Genomic DNA, 18,592 nt, shown 5'->3' with positions numbered 1-18,592 from the left:
ATGGGTTAGAAAAGGGGGTGGATAGTTTGTCGGGGAAGGCCCTGACTGTTTACCGGGTCCTGGATCATGGTAGTGCTCTCCTGATGTCAACAAACTTATGAAACTTGGAACGGTGCATCCAGCTGTGTCCTGTGTGGGCTCCACAGACCTGTTTTTCCTCCATTTGGGAATTTTTTTTTTACCTCGAGCTTTCAGGTGTGTGGAAAGCATGGCTCCCCAGTGTCGGTCCTTGTCCTCCCACCTAGAGCTAGTGTTTAAAACTGTGTAATTGTAGATGTTCTCCATAGCTTTAAATCAGGATCTAAAATTAAAGGGTTCTCTGATCCTATGAGATTTGTATATTCACGTTCTCGGATTTACAGATTACGCTAGATGAAAATTCTAAGTTCCTAGTTGTGTTTCTAGTGAAAAATTTTCAACTGAATATAAACTTCTCAGACACAGAGGAATGCTTAATTTCACTTATTTAAAAGTTACTCTGGAGCTTCCTTAAATCTTGAGGAAGTTCTCATCTTCTCTTTCCTGGAGATTGTTGGTAACTGTATTTAAAAGTTTATGACTACTACCAATATTATTGGTAATATTATAGCTTTGTCACACAAGTCTTAATCCATAAACTCTGTGTTGTTTAGCTTTACCTCTTTTGTGCTTAGTGTAACTTCATTATTACTCTGGGTTCTTGAGTGACTTATAATCCATACTGAATGTTGTAGTCTTTGATTGTCATGAATAAGTTCTTCAAGTTCTCTTCCCTTTCAGTAAGCTAGGTTGTGTCATCTGCATAATGCAGGTTGTTAACAAGTCTTTCCCCAATCCAGATGCTGAATTCTTTCTCATATAGTGTAGCTTCTCTGATGATTTGCCGAGCATACAGATGGAATAGGTTTGGTGAAAGGATACAACCCAGACACACACCTTCCCTGACTTTAAGCTGTGCAGTATCCCCTTGTTCTGTCTGAAGGACTACTTCTTGGTGTATACGCAGGTATCGCATAGTCAGTGAAACACAGGAAAAGGTCTTTGTGGTGTTCTCTGTTTTAAGACATCAGCTGTGATATCCCTCATTCCATGTCCTCTTCTGAATCCAGCTTAAATTTCTGGCTGATCCTTGTTGACGTACTGCTACAACTGTTCTGAGTGATCCTTAGCAAAATTTTACTTGCATGTGATGTTAATGATATTGTTTGATGATCTCCACATTCTGTTTGATCACCTTTCTTTAGAATAGTCATAAACACGGATCTCTTCAGTCAGTTGGCCAGATAGCTGTCTTCCAAATTTCTTGGCATCGACAGTGAGCACTTGTAGTGCTGCATCCGCTTGGTGAAACATCTGAATTGGTATTGCGTCAATTTCTAGAGCCTTGTTTTTCACCAGTGTCTTCAGTGTAGCTTGGTCTTCATCCTTCATTACCATCGGTTTTTTTTTTAATTGTGCTTTCAGTGAAAGTTTACAAATCAAGTCAATCTCTCATATAAAAAATTATATATACTTTGCTATATACTCCTAATTCCCCCCACCCCCCGCCCCCCCAGTGAGACAGGACACTCCTTCTCTCTATTCTCTCTTTTTGTGTCCATTCGGCCAGCTTGTGACCCTCTCTGCCCTCTCATCTCCCCTCCAGACAGGAGATGCCAACATAGTCTTGTGTGTCTACTTGATCCAAGAAGCTCATTCTTCACCAGTATCATTTTCTATCCCATTGACCAGTGCAATCCGTGTCTGAAGTGTTGGCTCTGGTAATGGTTCCTGCCTTGGGCTAACGGAAGGTCTGGGGACCATGACCACCGGGGTACTTGTAGTCTCAGTCAGACCATTAAGTCTGGTCTTTTTAAAAGAATTTGGGGTCTGCATCCTACTGCTCTCCTGCTCCCTCAGGGGCTCTCTGTTGTGTTCCCTGTCGGCGCAGTCATCGGTTGTAGCCGGGCACCATCTAGTTCTTCCGGTCTCAAGCTGATGTAGTCTCTGGTTTATGTGGCCCTTTCTGTCTCTTGGGCTCATAATTACCTTGTGTCTTTGGTTTTCTTCATTCTCCTTTGCCCCAGGTGGGTTGAGACCAATTGATGCATCTTAGATGGCCACTTGCTAGCATTTAAGACCCCAGACGCCACTCTCCAAAGTGGGGTGCAGAATGTTTTCTGAATAGATTTTATTATGCCAGTTGACTTAGATGTCCCCCCAAATCCCTGCCCCTGCTATGCTGGCCTTTGAAGCGTTCTGTTTATTCAGGAAACTTCTTCGCTTCTGGTTTAGTCCAGTTGTGCTGACCTCGCCTGTAGTGTGTTGTCTTTCCCTTCACCTAAAATAGTTCTTACCGACTAATTAGTAAATACCTCTCTCCCTCCCTCTCTTCCTCCCTCCCGACCTCATAACTATCAAAGAATATTTTCTTCCCTGTTTAAACTATTTCTTGAGTTCTTATACTAGTGGTATTATACAATATTTGTCCTTTTGCAGGTCAGTTCACTCAGCATAATACCTTCCAGATTCCTCCATGTTATGAAATGTTTCACGGATTCATCATTTTTCCTTATTGATGTGTCGTATTCCATTGTGTGAATATACCATAATTTATTTATCCATTTATTACCATCGGTTCTTGAGTATCGGGTACCATCTGAAATGACTGAATGTTGACCAGTTTGTTTTGGTACAGTGACCGTGTGTGTTTCTTCCATCTTCTTTTGATGATTCCTTCATTGTTCAATTTTTTGCCCATAGAATCTTTCAGTATTGCAACTTGAGACTTGAATTTTTTCTTCAGTTCTTTCAGCTTCAGAAATGTCGAGCATGTTCTTCCCTTTTGGTTTTTTAACTCCAGGTCTTTGCACGTGTCATAATACTTTGTCTTCTCAAGCTGTCATTTGAAATCTACTATAAATATAAAACAACATAAATATTTATAAATCTAATATAACTTTATCAATAAAGGAAATGAATAGAAGTCTTAACATTACATATGACGTGTTGGGACAGACCCCAGTGCCTTTTTCCTTAGAACGTATTGGGTAATGTTGAGCATTTGCCCTTTGAAATACTTTTTCAACGCAGTTTTTTGTGAAGTCCTAAAAAATAATGACATTGCTTGGAATTTTATGGAAGTGCATTGGAAATAACAATTTATCTGGGGAGAATCATGATCAGGGTACATCGTACCGTTTTATTTACTGCTGTCTATTTGGATGCCATTTATAATGTTTTACCACTTTTTCATTGGGAACTTTAATCTACTTAATTATACTCCTTTTAGGTGTTGTTTATTTTAGCTAAAATGCATGTTGTCTTTTAAAAGTTCACTGCTCAGCTTATTGGTACTAATGTTTGTAAATGAAACCTTTCCACCTTTGATATTTATTTTGTAATCTGAATGTGCAAAATCTCTTTAATCCCATAATCGTCTACACCGTTTTTGGAGCTTTACATGTACTGTTATTTAATCTGTAAAATAATATGGGGAGCTCCCAATTTGACATTGTTATTTCTTTACTTTTTTTCTTTAATTTTCTTTGTTGTCATGTACCAGATATAACCCTTTGGGTGATGTTGAATCGGAGTGGAATAATGGGTATCAGTTTTATATCTGCTTTTACTATCAAAATGTGGACTACCTAAGTGTGTATATTGTTTGGGTGTATATGTTTTGTCTATGGCCCTTTTTGGATTATCCATGTTCCTTTCCAACTCTACACTGGAAAAGTATTTTTTAAAATTTCTCTTTAGGTGCAAGTTTACAGAGGAAATTAGTTTCTCATTCAGAAATTTATACACAGATTGTTTGTGACATTGGTTGCAATCTCCACAGAGCATCAGCACTCTGCCCTTTCTGCTTTCCACCCTGGGTTCTCGGTATCCGTTCATACAGTTGTCCTGTCCCTTCCTACCTTCATGTCTTTGCTTTTGGGCAGGTGTTGCCCATTTGGTCTCGCATACTTGATTGAACTAAGAAGCACTTTGGTCACGTGTGTTACTGCTTTTTTTAATAGGCCTGTCTAATGTTTGGTTGAAAGGTGGACTTTGGGAGTGGCTTTAGTTCTGAGTTAGAAGAGTGTCTGGGTGCCATCATCTCAGGGATTCTTCCAGTCTCTGTTAGACCACTAAATCTGTCCCCTTTTTTTGAATTTGAGTTTTGTTCTACGTTTTTCTCCTGCTCTGTCTGGGACCACCTAGATGACAACTTAAGAACAACGATAATGTAGCAAAGTTGTTTAAGTTCATTTGTTTTGCCACTTTTGCCGCTATCTTTTTCTTCCTTACTGCACCACCAGTAGTAGAATCTCAGTGCCCTCTCTGCAGTGAACCTCCTTTTCCCCTCTTTCCCATCCCTGCTGATGACTAATAAATTTGTTCACTCTACATTTGCCTGTTTCCTAGATGTTAGATCCTATGGTATTTGTCCTTTTTTGACTGAATTAATTTCACTCAACATAACATTTTAAAAGTTCATCTGTAGTGTAGCATCTATCAGGACTTATTTCTCTTTGTAGCTAATCAGTATTCCGTTGCGTGGATAGACTCTTATTCTGTTCATCCATTCATGTGTTGATGGGCATTTAGGTTGCTTCCGTATTTTAGCTCTTGTGAATACTCCTGCAAGGAATATTGGCATACAGATTTTCTGTCTTTAATTCTTCTGTTTATTTGCACAGGAGTGGGATTACTGGGTCATATCGTAGCTGTGGGGTGAACTTTTTGAGGAACTGCCAAGCTTTCCACAGGAGGTGTGCCGTTTTCCATTCCCAAGAGCAATAGATGATGGTTCCAGTTTCTCCACATCCTTGCCAACGCTTGTTATTTTCTATGTTCCTCCTTCCCTTTAAAGGCTAGTTTTGCTAGGTACAGAATTCTAGTGTAGTCTTTTTTTTTGTCTCTCTCTCTCAACAAAATGCTAAATGTTTCATTCTCCTTGTTTGCATGATTTCTTAAGACAAATATACTCTAATTCTAACCGTTCTTTTCAGTAAAAAGTTGATTTTTTTTCTCCTCTGGCTTCTTTCCATATTTTCTTTTTGATTTTGTGCATTTTGAATGTGACATCACCAGGTATAGTTTTTTGCTATTTCTTCTCCTTGGTATTCTCTGAGCTTCCTAAATCTTTGGTTTCGTGTGTCTCTTAGCTTTTCTAAGTTTCTCAGTCATTATTACCTGAAATATTTGTTTTTGTTTCTATTTTCTTTCCCTTCTGGCATCCTAAATATGTGGATAACCCTCTTCTAGTAATTGTCTGAGAGTTTTTGCATATTCTGTTCCATCTTTTTCATATCAGTTTTGAGTTCATTAACATATTTTCAAGCTCACTAATGTCTTCTTGGCTTTCTCCTGTCATTTGAGGAATTAGTTAAAGGTGGTTTTCATTGTTGTTACTAGCAATGGATTTGTGCCATTTCCTTTGGTTTCCTTGTTACGGTTTCCTTCTCTGGTAACTTTACCTTGTGTTGTTACATGTTCTGTCCTTTATTATTAGCATTTTTAGTGTTAGAATAACTCAAAGTGTGTTAGTCGAAATTTTTGGTCTGGTGATTACAAAATGTTGGCTCTACCTCAGGCTGATCTTGATGCTTGCACTGTCTCTTCAAGCTGTGGTTTTGTCTTTAGTATGCCTGGTAGATTTTTGTTGAAAGACAGGGATTATGTATTAAGTAAAAGAAAGGAGGTAAATAAATAGGCCTTTCTTAGGAGATTTATTTTTTCCTGGCTAGTCATTAGGCTGTGTATACTGTAGTTCTCAGTTGCTCTGATGTGCTTGTTTTTTTCTTACCTATTGTGTCTGGGCTTCCTAGATACTTCTTATATCAGGCCTGAGGCTTGCAATTCTGTTGGAATGCTGTTATTACGTAGGAGCCCTATAGATGAGGCTGTAAGGTAGGGACAAAAGGGAGGCCTGAGACAGCCCAGTGATTAATTCTCAGTCTTAGTGAGCCTGTGCCCTGGGCAATGACCCTACAGGTGCTCCTCTGCTCCCCCTCACCCACTTTGGTGAGACAGGAAGCCTAGATGAGGCTGCAGTTGGATGTTTTACTATTGCAGATCAGTTACACTCTGTAAAATAGGTTCCCTTGAGGGAGGCTTTATCAGGTAGAACGAAATCCTCTGGGAAATTTTTGAAATGGCTTCTTTTCCTCTTCCCCCTACTAGAAGGAATCATAAGATTTTTCCCTGATGGTCTCACTGAGGACCTGATCGGGTTCCTGTAGGTAAAACTCAGAAAACTCTGGATTCACCTAAGTTTGGCCCCCTTGCATTTTTAACTTGGAAGTTGGTCCACATCCACTCTCCAGCAATTCATCAACTGTATTTTAAGTTTTCCTTCCCTGATACTGATCCTAGAGGAGGTTTTTGCTCTGGTATGATTCTCCATAGCTGCTTATGTGTCCCTCCAGTTTTAGGACACCCGTTTGCCCATGTTACGTCAATTTTCTGAGTTCAGGATATTTCGTTTTTTCTTGTGAGGATGGAAGTGACAGCTTTCAAGCTCCTTCTATATCAGACCAGAAACTGGAAGCCTTCATTTGTGTTTTGTGTCATTATCGTGGTCTTTATTTTCTTGTTACTTTGTTCATAATATTCCTTTATTCTGCTTTTGTTTTTCCCATTTCCTAACTTTACATGGTTGACCTACTGGTAATGACTTTTTTCTTTCCCTGGGTTTAAGCAGTATATGTTTCCTTTACTGGGCATGAAGTTTCGTGGAGCCCTTTGGCTCCTGTACCTCTGCTCTGGGACTTGTTGACATCAAAAAGCATGTTAAACATATATGAGTGTTTGCAGAATGTTTACAGTCTGCTTCTAATTTTTTAGAACTGAAAGTGCTATCCCTTTTTCTCTTGCCAAGCCAAGTTTCGCTAGTTAATGTTTTGTGAAATAATCATTTTGCTCCCTTCACTAATTTACTAAAGGGAAATATACTTCTGTTACTTGGCTGCTTATCCCCTTACTGGCCTGCATTTTATGTAGAATGTATCGCCACTCCAATATGTTGTCGTGATCTCGTCATACCAGGATTGATTAGAAATGACATAGACTGCTCATTTCACCCCTTCCCTAAGATGAGGAGTCTTTTTACTGTAAAGCTGCACTGGTTTAGGAGCCTTTTCTTTCCTCATGACAGGAGGAAGCCAATGGATTGGTGTTCTTTCACAGAGGTCACTCTTACAGACCCAGGGATTCCAGTGGTCAGGGTTCAGATAGTCGTGGTTGTGTGCCTTCCAGGGGCTGCAAATGTGAGGGAATTTTGGAGTGGAGTCTCTAGAGGGCTGGTGTGTAACTGTTTCCTAGGCCTCACAGGCAATTTAACAGATAAACTGCACTTCACGTTACTTAAAAAATGGTGTCTATTGTTGCAGATATTACATATACTGTAATATTCGCCAATTCAACAAAGTTTACCGTGTATGACTTGATGACATTGATTACGTTCCTCACATTGTGCCGTCATTATGAAATGGAAATCCTAACCTCTTCTCGTTCGGCAAACGCAAGGGTGTGCCGTTCTTGTGTCTGCGAAGGTTTTGCTCTTTGGCATAGGGTAACATTAGATTCTTTTTATTTGAGGATGTATGAATTCATGTTTGTTGAGGGGAGCAGTCACTAATAATTAATGTACAGTTACATCACATCTTGAAATGTGAGGATTGTGTGGCAGTCTGGATTCTCCTGTTTCCTGTCTTATCTAAGCTCTTAAAATTGTGTTCCCTTTGCATGTTTCTGAAAAGGGCAGAAGATGACAGAAGAACTGAGTTTTTGAGGAATAGGTGATTGACTTGTAAAAATTCCTAATTCTCCAAAAGAATTCAGCAGGTGAATCTGTCACCTTCTGATGTCTTCGAGTTCGAGAACATATGATCAGCTCAGGGTCCTGGTTTGCCAGTTTGTGTAGGACCTTGGTCCTGCCATGGCTGTGAGGGGCAAAAGGAAACACTGTCCTTCTGCAGTGTTTTCCACTTGGTAATACCTCAGCCTACCTTTTCCCTTTGCTTTTTGTTCTGTTGAGTGTTCTGGTGGGTCCTATGGAAGGAAGTGGAATTGTTTTGTAACAAGGAAGTGATAGTCTGAATGAGAGTATTTCTCTAATTTCTGCTCTGTGGGTCTCAGTCAAACTGTGGAAAGCTTATTTGTGCTTGTTGAAAGTGTATGAGACAGGATGGAATCGATGAGGCAGTGAATGTAGTTAGTGAAGGGAAGAGACTGATGACTAGCCAAAGGTAAACCTTGGTAAAATGCAGAACTTTGTGTCAAATCCCTTTGAATTCTTAGTTCCCCTGGGCTGTGAGCCCTACCCTTCCTTCTTGTAGACACTGAAGTCCATGGAACCTTGCTGATTCATCATGTATGGAATGTTTTAGGACTCAGTGGTCATTGAGGACGTGGCTGTGGTCTTTAGCCAGGAAGAGTGGGCATTGCTGGATGTTGCTGAGAGGAAACTCTACAGAGATGTGATGATGGAAACCTTCAGAAACCTGACCTCAGTAGGTAAGAAGGGCATCTTTTCTTTTTTTACTTCTTTCTTTAGCAAACAAAAATATTTGACTCATTGACTTTACTCCAGAATCTGGGCTTAGGAATGGGAATAAATGGTTAACTAAATCAGGTGTGCTCCCTTGGTCCATGGAGCTGACATATCCTGGATTCTGGATGAGCATAAAGCTCTTCTTATATTAAAGTGAGTTTTCATTTCTCCTGTGATGAAAAGCCCTGAGGCTTTCTAAGTGTTGTAAGTGTAAGCGTTGGCTTCAGGGTCACTATGGGACATTGAGATGTAGGTGGTTTGGGACCTTGTGGAGAGTTTTACATTATTTATTACAAGTTCAACATGATTATTTTGCTGTATATAAAGTCACACCTGTCTATCGTCAGAGATCCTGAAGAGGAAAATATTGGCTCACTGTCAGGAAAATGTTCATTGCTCTTCACCGTCTTCTGTCATGATGTGCATTTCTCCAATAGGAGCATGTGAGCTATACCCATTTGATTTCTCAGAGAAAAAAGGAAAGATCTGAGTACAGTGAGGATAGGACCCATCCAGGACCCCTGTGTCAGGAAGCAGCAGGAAAGCAGGAATTTTTGGAAGGGCAAGCCCTGTGTGAATGGAATTATATTTGAATTAGTCAGCTAAAAAAACTCCCTTTTGGGTTGTGGAAACTACGTCACAGATACCTGAACTTACTTTTCTGACTTTAGCAGTGTCGTCAAAACCGTGGTCACGGAGAGGAGAGCCTTTTCTTCTTTAATGTTATATTGTGTATCGTGTCCAGTATTTTTCTTCTTCGTTCTCCTAACTACACTTATTTATGTCACCATCACTCTCAGTCCTTATGGAATTATTTCGTAGAAATTGCTTTTTAACCATTGTGAATGTGCTCAATGAAATGTGGTTAAGTCTTTCTTTGTTCACAGCAGCCTTTTTCTCAATAACTCCTCTGTTTTTTATTTCGTATTTTGAACCTCAACTTGAATATTTGGGTCAGTCTCCCAGAACCTTATTGATGGAGGAAAGTTATCCGGTGAAGATACAATGCTGCAATACATAAAGAATAACCCCCAGTTGTCCATGTTAGGAGAAGTCTACAGATGGCATGGCAATGTAGATCACTCTGAAACCCAGGGGAAATATTTGAAGTGAGTGTCATTCAAAGAAGAAAACAGTGCCTCAGGAGGAAGACCAAAAGTGTCCTGACAGTAATGTACACCCATATATATTTATCTATGTATATCAGCACTTTCAGCCAGTATTGTAAATGTTTAGTACTTGCCAAGGTAAACGAGGGCAGTGTATGCATTGCATAGAAAACAAATCTGTTCCCTGTCAGGTTTGGACCCAAGTAGGAAATAGCCAGTGGTGCCCTGCTCAAGAATGGCAACTATTTGTGCTACTTTGAGTATGTGTCACTCTCTGCAGTCCTGCCGGTAATCCAGTTTCCTGCATCAGGCTCCTGAGACTTTTGGTGTCCATGTGGGAGAGTAGATTATTGACAGGACCCTGAAGAACGACATACATTCAAATTGACAGAATGACACACATTCAAATTGACACACACTTGACTGCTATCTTTGAGCGGGGCACAGCTGTTTTTTACCTACTGACATCAAAATTGAATGGACAAAATATTTAGTTTCTATGCAAAGTATTTGCTGCCTTTGTTTCTGTAGGCAGTTCCTGAAGCATTACGAAACATTTTGAAATCTTGATACCTACAAACGCATACGTTCTCACTTTTGACTGTCTCTGTATCTATTTTGCATGTATGATTATGATAAAAAAAATCTAGTATCCGACTATTTTCAGCGTTAATGATGGATATTTGGCGGTAATGAATGTTGAGATGAAAACTAAGTAATGCCGGCTGTGATGCTTAAAATTGTGTCAACATTGCGGAGCCACGATTCTCACTGGTTTATCACTTATGTAATGATATAACTTGGTGATTATGGAATCATGTTGTCATCCTTTATTTTCTGATCTAATGTCATCCTCCATTTTCACATAATGCCAAAATTGCATAACGAGCTGGTCTTTGGAACTTAACCATGTTGATAAATGAGGAGAAGGTGTACACAACACACACAGACGTCTATGTATATGAACATAGATGGAAAAGTATGCGTTTTGGAAATTTGTATATTACAGCATATTCAAATAGATGAGTGAGATACAGAGTATTTGAAACGTATTTCACCTGGACGCGGTTATCGGAAAGCCTCTTATTTTAAGGATACTCTGTGAGAGTAATGGTCGTATCTGTACTAGGGGATTTAACCTAGGAAACATGGGACAAGTCAGGAAAAAAGCAAGCATGTTCTGAATATTTGGTAATGGTGAAATGGGAACACATTAATTTCCAACACCATGTTCCCTATTTTTAACAGCAGTCATACAGTAGAGAACTTCCATGAAAGTAATGAGGGCACTCAGTCTTGGAAAACGTTCAGCTGGATTCCAGATCTTACTGCACTCAAAAGAAACCCTCCAGGAGTAAACTCTTTTGAATACTCTGATTGTGGAAAGGTCTTCATGGATCACTCAGCATATAACCATCATATCAGATCTTCCACCAGATGCAGTGCCTTTCAGGGTAAGGAATGTGGAGAATCCTGCAGCTGTTCCTCTCACCTAACCACTCCTTTGAGAGTTCTTCATGGAAATAGACGCCATAAATGTAAGGTGTCTGGGAAGGATATGATTTGTATGTGAACCCTTAAGAATCCTGTGACAGCACTCACTGGTGAGAAATGCTGCAAATGCAACAAATGTGGGAAAGGATTTTGTAGTTTGTCATCCCTTTGTACACACGTGAGTGGCCATAAGCATGCATGTAAAGAATGTTGTAAAATCTGTAGTCCTTTATCCCTCATTTTACCTAAAAAATGTCCTAACAGAGATAAGCCTTATGAATGTGCGGAATGTGGGAAAGCCTTTTGTTATTCCTCAGCCCCTTAGTATGCATAAAAGAACTCACAGTGGAGAGAAACCTTTTGAATGTAATCAGTGTGGGAAATCCTTTAGTAGTTCTTCATCCCTCAGTGTGCATAAAAGGACTCACACTGGAGAAAGGCCTTATGAATGTAAACAGTGTGGGAAAGCCTTTATTTGTCCCTCTCGCCTCAATTCACATATAAGAACTCAGAGTGGAGAGAGGCGCCTCAATTCACATATAAGAACTCAGAGTGGAGAGAGGCCTCATGAATGTAAGGAATGTGGGAAAGCCTTTATTCGTTTCTCCCACCTCACTTCACATAAAAGAACTCACAGTGGAGAGAAACCTTATGAATGTATACCATGTGGGAAAGCCTTTAGTTGTTCCACAGCCCTCACTAGGCATAAAAAAACACACAATGGAGTGAGGCCTTATGAATGTACAGAATGTGGGAAAGCCTTCATATATTCCTCATGCCTTACTATGCATAAAAGAGCTCACAGTGGAGAGAAACCTTATGAATGTAAACAATGTGGGAAAGGCTTTATTTGTTCCTCCCACCTCACTTCACATATAAGAACTCACAGTGGAGAGAGGCCTCATGAATGTAAGGAATGTGGCAAAGCCTTTATTCGTTCCTCCCCCCTCACTTCACATAAAAAAACTCACAGTGGAGAGAAACCTTATGAATGTACACAATGTGGGAAAACCTTCAGTTGTTCCCCAGCCCTCAGTAGACATAAAAAAACTCACAATGGAGTAAGGCCTGATGAATGTACGGAATGTGGAAAAGCTTTTATTTATTCCTCAGCCCTTACTATTCATAAAAGAACTCACAGTGGAGAGAAATCTTATCAATGTAAGCAATGTGGGAAGGCCTTTATTTGTTCCTCGCACCTCACTTCACATAGAACTCACAGCGAGTTGATTGATTACTCTTAGATCAAAAGTGAGATATTTCATCCTTACAGTTATGCTTTTGAACAGCAAATTTCTGAAAGTTTATAAATAAAGAACAAAGACTTTTAGTGAGAAATTAATACTAACTCAAAGGATCCTCAAACATAATTTATGCCTTTGGGAGAAATGCCAGTTTCATTGTAACTGGGACTGTCCTCATAAGTGTTTGTTACTTTCTCAGTCTAAGCTAAATTTTACCTTTGTTAAAGTCTTTGCTATTACCAATGAGGCTGCAGGGAATAGCATTGAGCAAATGAGGTTTTATATTATTTAATGTTATATCCTTGATGTTATTTTGCAAAGAATAAAATACACTCATCTTATATTTGGATCAGGCTGTTTTGTTTTCATATTTGAAACATTCCTTCCATTCTTATCGTAAACTGTTTTGTCTGTTATAATTAATAACTGTCATATAGTGATAGTTTGAGACTGTGTAAATACTCTGGTTTTCATTGTACTTTGGCCTACCTATGTTAGTATTTGCATATAATTATGTATTATTATTACTGTGGTCTTTACCGGATAATATTTTTTGTTCCAATATCCAATAAAATATATCTATAAATTGGCATTCTGAAAGAAATAGATTTTCTTTCACTCTGATATTTGTTTTTGATTATTCATAATAGTATAGGCAGTGTGCAGATTATGATGGAGTTCCATTCCTAAGTGCGTTTTTTAGTTGAATTTGCACACCGGAACGCTTAGGTACGATTATTTGTATGTAATGTCATTTATTCGGATGTTTTCCTTAGAATATACTGTACAGAGTACCTTTCTATGCATAAAAAAGGTCTAAGAAAACACTTGTAGTTTCAATAAAATATTTTGAACATGATAGTACAGTGATAACAGTAATGACATTTTGATGTGCATTACAAAGTTGTAACCAGGTGTTATTATGAACCTCTGCCACTTTATTGGATTCTGTCTTGATACATTTCTCTCACCTCTGAGTTTGGGAGGCTAGGAGGCTGCCCTCCTAGGCACCGCACATGTGAGCCCCCTTCATCAGGTGGTGGGAGAGGGAAATGCAGAGCATGGACCCTGCCCCTGCACAACCCCTTACCTGAACTTACAGGAGATGTTGGCCTCTGCCCAGCTGCAAACAGTAAGAACGAGCAACACGGAAACACTGTATCACTAGTGGGCAAGGGATCCAGGACTGGAGTTCCTGCAAGAGGGGATCTTTGTAATAGGATGAGCCAGATTCAAAAGTCATGGATCAGTCCACTAAATGACTGGGACATGGGCATACAACAGTGAAGATGGAAAGAAGCTGGTATAGACAAAAGACAGTAAAAGGACAAGGGATTTTACATGAGAGTGGAAGAAGATCAACTCCCAAGTGGTACTAGGGATTGAGACTAATTCTGACCTCACTCCTGGAATCAGAGGTACAAAGGGTGTGAGATAAAATTGAAAGCATTGAATTGATTTTTAAAAACCCAGAAGAAATCTCGAGAAAAGAGGCTTTTTCACAAAAAGCAGAATATCCACAAACAAGATCTCTGGGTATTACAGGAAGAAAGGTTTGCCCACTTTCACCCACCTCTACTTTCCTTCTCATGAGTTTTTTTGTCCTCTTTTTCCTTCCATTCCATCAGTGTTTTCCAACTTTTATAGCTCTGCTTTATTCTGTTTATTTTTGTACCTATCTTTAAGTTCACTTTATTTGGTTCCACAATCAACACCTATGAAAGCAGTAGTGAGGAAATCAAAAGACACATTATCTTGGGCAAATGGGCTTCAAGAGATCTCCTTAAAGTGTTAAAAAGCAAAGATGTCACCCTGAGGACTTAGGTGCACCTGACTCAAGCCAGGCTGTTTTGAATTGCCTAATTTGCATTTTAAAGCTGAGCAGTGAATAAAGAAGAGCGAAGAATTGAGGCCTTCAAATTATGGTGCTGGGGGAAGAATATTGACTATACCACGGATTACCGAAGGAACGAACAAATCTGTCTTGGAAGAAGTGCAACCAGAATGCTCCTTGGAAGCAAGAAGGGCAAGACTGCGTCTCACATACTTTGGTCGTGTAGTCAGGAGGAATCAGTCCCTGGAGAAGGACATCACGCTTGGTAAAGCAGAGGTTCAGCAAAAAAGAGGAAGACCTTCAAAGAGATGGATTTACACAGAAGTTCTAACAGTTGGCCCAAGCATAGCAAGTATTGTTAGGATGGCGTAGGACCTAAAAGTGTTCTGTTGTACATGGGATCGCAGTGATTCGGAATTGACGCAATTGCATGTAACAACAACAATCTTTAAGTTCACGAAACCTACTTCGTGCTGTGTATCTAATGATATGAAACCTATCTACCGCTTCTAATTTTGTAATCATGTGTTTCAGTATAGAATTTATGACTGTGTTTAGTTTCTCGTATCTATTCCTGTTGTCTATTTGGTTCATTTCCTGTGTGTCTGATAATTTTGTGGTTCTGTGATGTCATATTTTTTAGATTTTTTTTATTATTTGGAATCATGTTTAAGGTATACTAAAAGAATAAGAGTTGTTCATATATTTGTTATCAAGGCTTAATGGTTGTCAATATGTTAGATATTTCAACTAAGGACATAATTGAAGATATAATTTTTCTTTTTCCAAAGAGCTTTTTTTTTTTTTTTTTGCCAAGACAGGTGTTTGGAGTTACTATTACCAATCTCAGAAACCTTAGATCATTCAGAGCTCAGTATTCCCTTTTGGATAAATCACAGCCAGGCCATGTAGTCTCTGTGATATAATGATATGGCTCCCACTATTGGGAAGCCTGACCTCCAACTTCTGCCGTATCTGTGCCACCATCTTGATCCTCCTGCTACTTATTTCTGTTTTGAATCTTGCAGATTCTAGAAGAACTGGAAGGGCGGGGGAAAGCACGGCTTATTTTTGACAAAGTGTTTTTATGGTACATGTTCCCTCTGATCCCGTCATTTGATGGGTGTAGCTGGGGTACACATTCACATATTTCAAGTGATGTGACAGGTTTTAAGTTACATACACGGGTAGGGTGTTCATTTCCTTTGTAGTAAGAAAGTTTACTTTGAAAGTGAAATGTATTCTGTACCATGACTTAGAGCAGGGTGCAGCAAACACTTTTGTAAAGGACTACATAGTAAACACTTTAGACTTTGCAGCCCAGATATTTAGCTTTGCAAAGCCTTGGCTCTGTCAGTGTATCTTGAAAGCAGCTATAGGCAGTATTTCCCTGAATTGTCTTGGCCATGTTCCAAGGAAATGCTATTTAGAAATGCAGTTGTTGGGGCAGAATTGGCCTGGGGTTGTGTAGTGTGTTGAGCCCGGACATACACAGTAGGTTGAGATATAGGGACCAGGGAAATCAAAGAAGACAGTGTAAAATTCATAGAACAAATCACGTGCAGCTGCTTCTGTGCTAGTTGGACTCACCTAGTAGAAAGGCCAGGATGATTATGTCATCAGGCTCTGCCCTTATCCCTGGCCAATGCTGATGTGATTGTCAGATCCTGAATCACCCAGACTTTCCCCTCTACCAACCTATGCTACCTAAAAAAAGTTGCTTTCCAGTCAACTCAGACTTGTGGCAGGCATTGAGTTTCTTTTGTTTATAGTGATGGAAAGTTTGACAGCAAATACTGGTGATGGTTGCACAACATGATTAATGTAATTGAAGTTACTAAATTATGTATATGAAAATCGTTAAGTTGCTATGACTGTGTAAAAACTCAGGGAGTTAGAAAAAGAAGCTGTTATTTTTGGGTCCACATAACAGGTTTCTATTCCTGGCAGGCCCTTGGATGCCTTTGCATCAGCTGTGGGTCAGAAAGGCAGCTGCTAATCCAGGCTGGATTTTCCCCCAAGCTCGGGCTTAACTGGATGTTAGCTGGTCTAGGATAGGCCGTGGTTGGTTAACAAATGTGTAGAAGGTGTGCCTTATTTCAGCAAAAATGTGGTATTCTCACTATACATTATTGCATCTCAAGATTACTATCTATTATATGTGAAAAAGCACTTGAAAAGAAAGTCATTGTTAGAGATATGTTTGGGTTATATATATATATTTTAAATTAATTTTTATTGTACTTTAAGTGAAAGTTTACAAATCAGTTCAGTCTCTCATACAAAAATTTACATACACCTTGCTATGCACCCCTAATTGCTCTCCTTCTGATGAGATAGCACAGTACTTCTCTCGACTCTCTCTCCTTGTGTCCATTCGGGTAGCTTCTGGCCCCCTCTGCCTTCTCATCTCCCCTCCAGACAGGAAATGCCCACATAGTCTTATGTGACCACTTGCTCCAAGAAGCTCCCTCTTCACCAGTATCATTTTCTATCCCATAGTCCAGTCCAATCCCTGTCTGAAGAGTTGGCTTTGGGAATGGTTCTTGCCCTGGGGTAACAGAAGGTCTGGGGTCCATGGCCTCCGGGGTCCCTCCAGTCCCAGACTGACGGTTAAGTCTGGCCTTTCTACGAGAATTTGGGGTCTGCATCCCACTGCTCTTCTGCTCCCTCAGTTGGGTTATATTTTTGTATTGATTTTATTTAACTTTGCATTACTTTTGTAATTCCATCTCTCAGCCTTATAAAAAAGACTACTATAGTTTGAATGTGGATACTACTAGACTGAATTAAGATTTCTAGAACTCTTGTGTGGAAAACAACCAGTTACATAGTGCTGCTGGTCCAGAATTACAGTGAACCAAAATTAACTACATGGGACTGAATGGACTAAAAGATTACTACGGTTACAATTACTACATCACAGTCAAGCTTTCAGAGCAAAATGTGACAGAGAAACAACATAAACTCATCAGTCTATTGAGTTCAGGTGAAAAGTCAGGCCTGTACTCTTAAACAATGTAACAGAATAGAAAGCAAATAGGGAACCCAGGGTCTTAAAATGTATATGAATTCCTTGGTAAGGTTGACTCAATTCTGCAGAAAAACAGGTCCTAAAGAAAACTTATTAACTTGCCAGAATATCAGATGTATAGATATCAGACCCTGTGAGAAAACTTGAACACCCAATAAGTATTCCTCAAAGAGGAAAGAAAAGACAACGCAAATGGGAACTCATTTTCCCAAAGTGGAAGGAGAAATAGGAGGGATCTCATTTTTCCAAAGTGACCCCTGAAATTACAAATTGCTTCTAGGATATTCAGCGTTTAGTGGTTTCCAACGTAGAGCTCCAGGCTCTCTGGTCATGGATCGTATTCCCCAGGGCGGAAACTTTGCTCTCTGCAAGTCAGATAAAATTCCTAGGAGGTAGTCTGCTTTAGGATTTGGGTCAGTGTTTCGTTTTACAGTGTATGTGCATTGCATAAGAGTTCCCTTTGTGCCTGATGGGCAGCTTAATGCTGTGGCCCATCATACGTCCCAGCTTATCCCAACACCAGCATCTCTATTGGTAGCCTCCTGAAGACAGGCCGCCTCTCAGCTCCTTCAGGAGAGGCTTCTCTTGGCCTCCTTAGGACCGGCTCCTCTTGTCCCCCTCAGGACATGCTCCTGTGTCCCTGCTGTCTGTCACCAGTGACTGCCAGTGGGCTTGGAAGGTTTCCTACTTTTTGTCCATGTTGGTTGACATTTCCTAGGTAAGCTGTAAACAACTTGTGGCTTGATACTTGTTCTCTGGTCCTGGGCTTTTCCCACACTAAGGCAGTAGAAACTTTTAAACTGGTCAGTAAGTTCTTAGCACATCCCAACTCCAAGATCTAGACCCTCTTGCCATATTTAAACCCTCTCCTATAGTTCCAACATGTTGTTGCTTTGTCCCTGGGTGTAATCACCTGTGTGGCCATGTATCCAAGCGTGCTGTAGCATCCTCTGGCTCCTATGAGTGCTTGTATCTGGCCTTCTTACGTGAGTGCGCTTTTCTTTCTGCGGTTGACAGAGTATTCCAGAACACCCGCAGACCCCGTTTGGGGGGAAATTAACACATGCATTCAATGGCCCACACCGTATTTTTGTAAAAATAAATTAACCTTAAAGAACTTTAGTTAGATCCTCGTCTTTGTGCCTCTTACAGATACACATCTCAGGTCATAAAACATCTTTGAGTATGTGCACAGGAAAATGGGAAAATTGCTTCTGTTCTTCAGGGCTGTGTGGACAAGGTCATAGTAACTAATGAATCCTGTGTTGCCTCAAGTTTCTCTGCCTTTGATTTCTCCATTTCTAGAAAGGCACTGCCATTTGTCCTGTTGGTTAGGTCAGAAAAGTGGAAATTACGAGTTTTCTGTCTGCTTTC

At 39.9% G+C, this 18,592-nt stretch overlaps 2 protein-coding genes across 2 annotated transcripts in view; both read left to right on the top strand.

The window, feature by feature from the left end:
• The window catches only part of LOC126068550 (zinc finger protein 709-like), a 43,167-nt gene extending 33,111 nt beyond the window's left edge, over nt 1–10,056 (top strand). Inside the window, 1 exon segment of the mRNA XM_049871211.1 lies at nt 8,340–10,056. The gene's annotated coding sequence lies outside the window, so the exon portion shown is untranslated.
• The window catches only part of LOC126068559 (zinc finger protein 124-like), a 146,149-nt gene that overhangs the window by 34,865 nt on the left and 92,692 nt on the right, over nt 1–18,592 (top strand). The gene's annotated exons all lie outside the window — the stretch shown is intronic.

Source organism: Elephas maximus, chromosome X, assembly GCF_024166365.1.
Source record: "Elephas maximus indicus isolate mEleMax1 chromosome X, mEleMax1 primary haplotype, whole genome shotgun sequence".
NCBI lineage: Eukaryota > Metazoa > Chordata > Mammalia > Proboscidea > Elephantidae > Elephas > Elephas maximus.
This window is presented reverse-complemented; position numbering and strand designations above follow the sequence as displayed.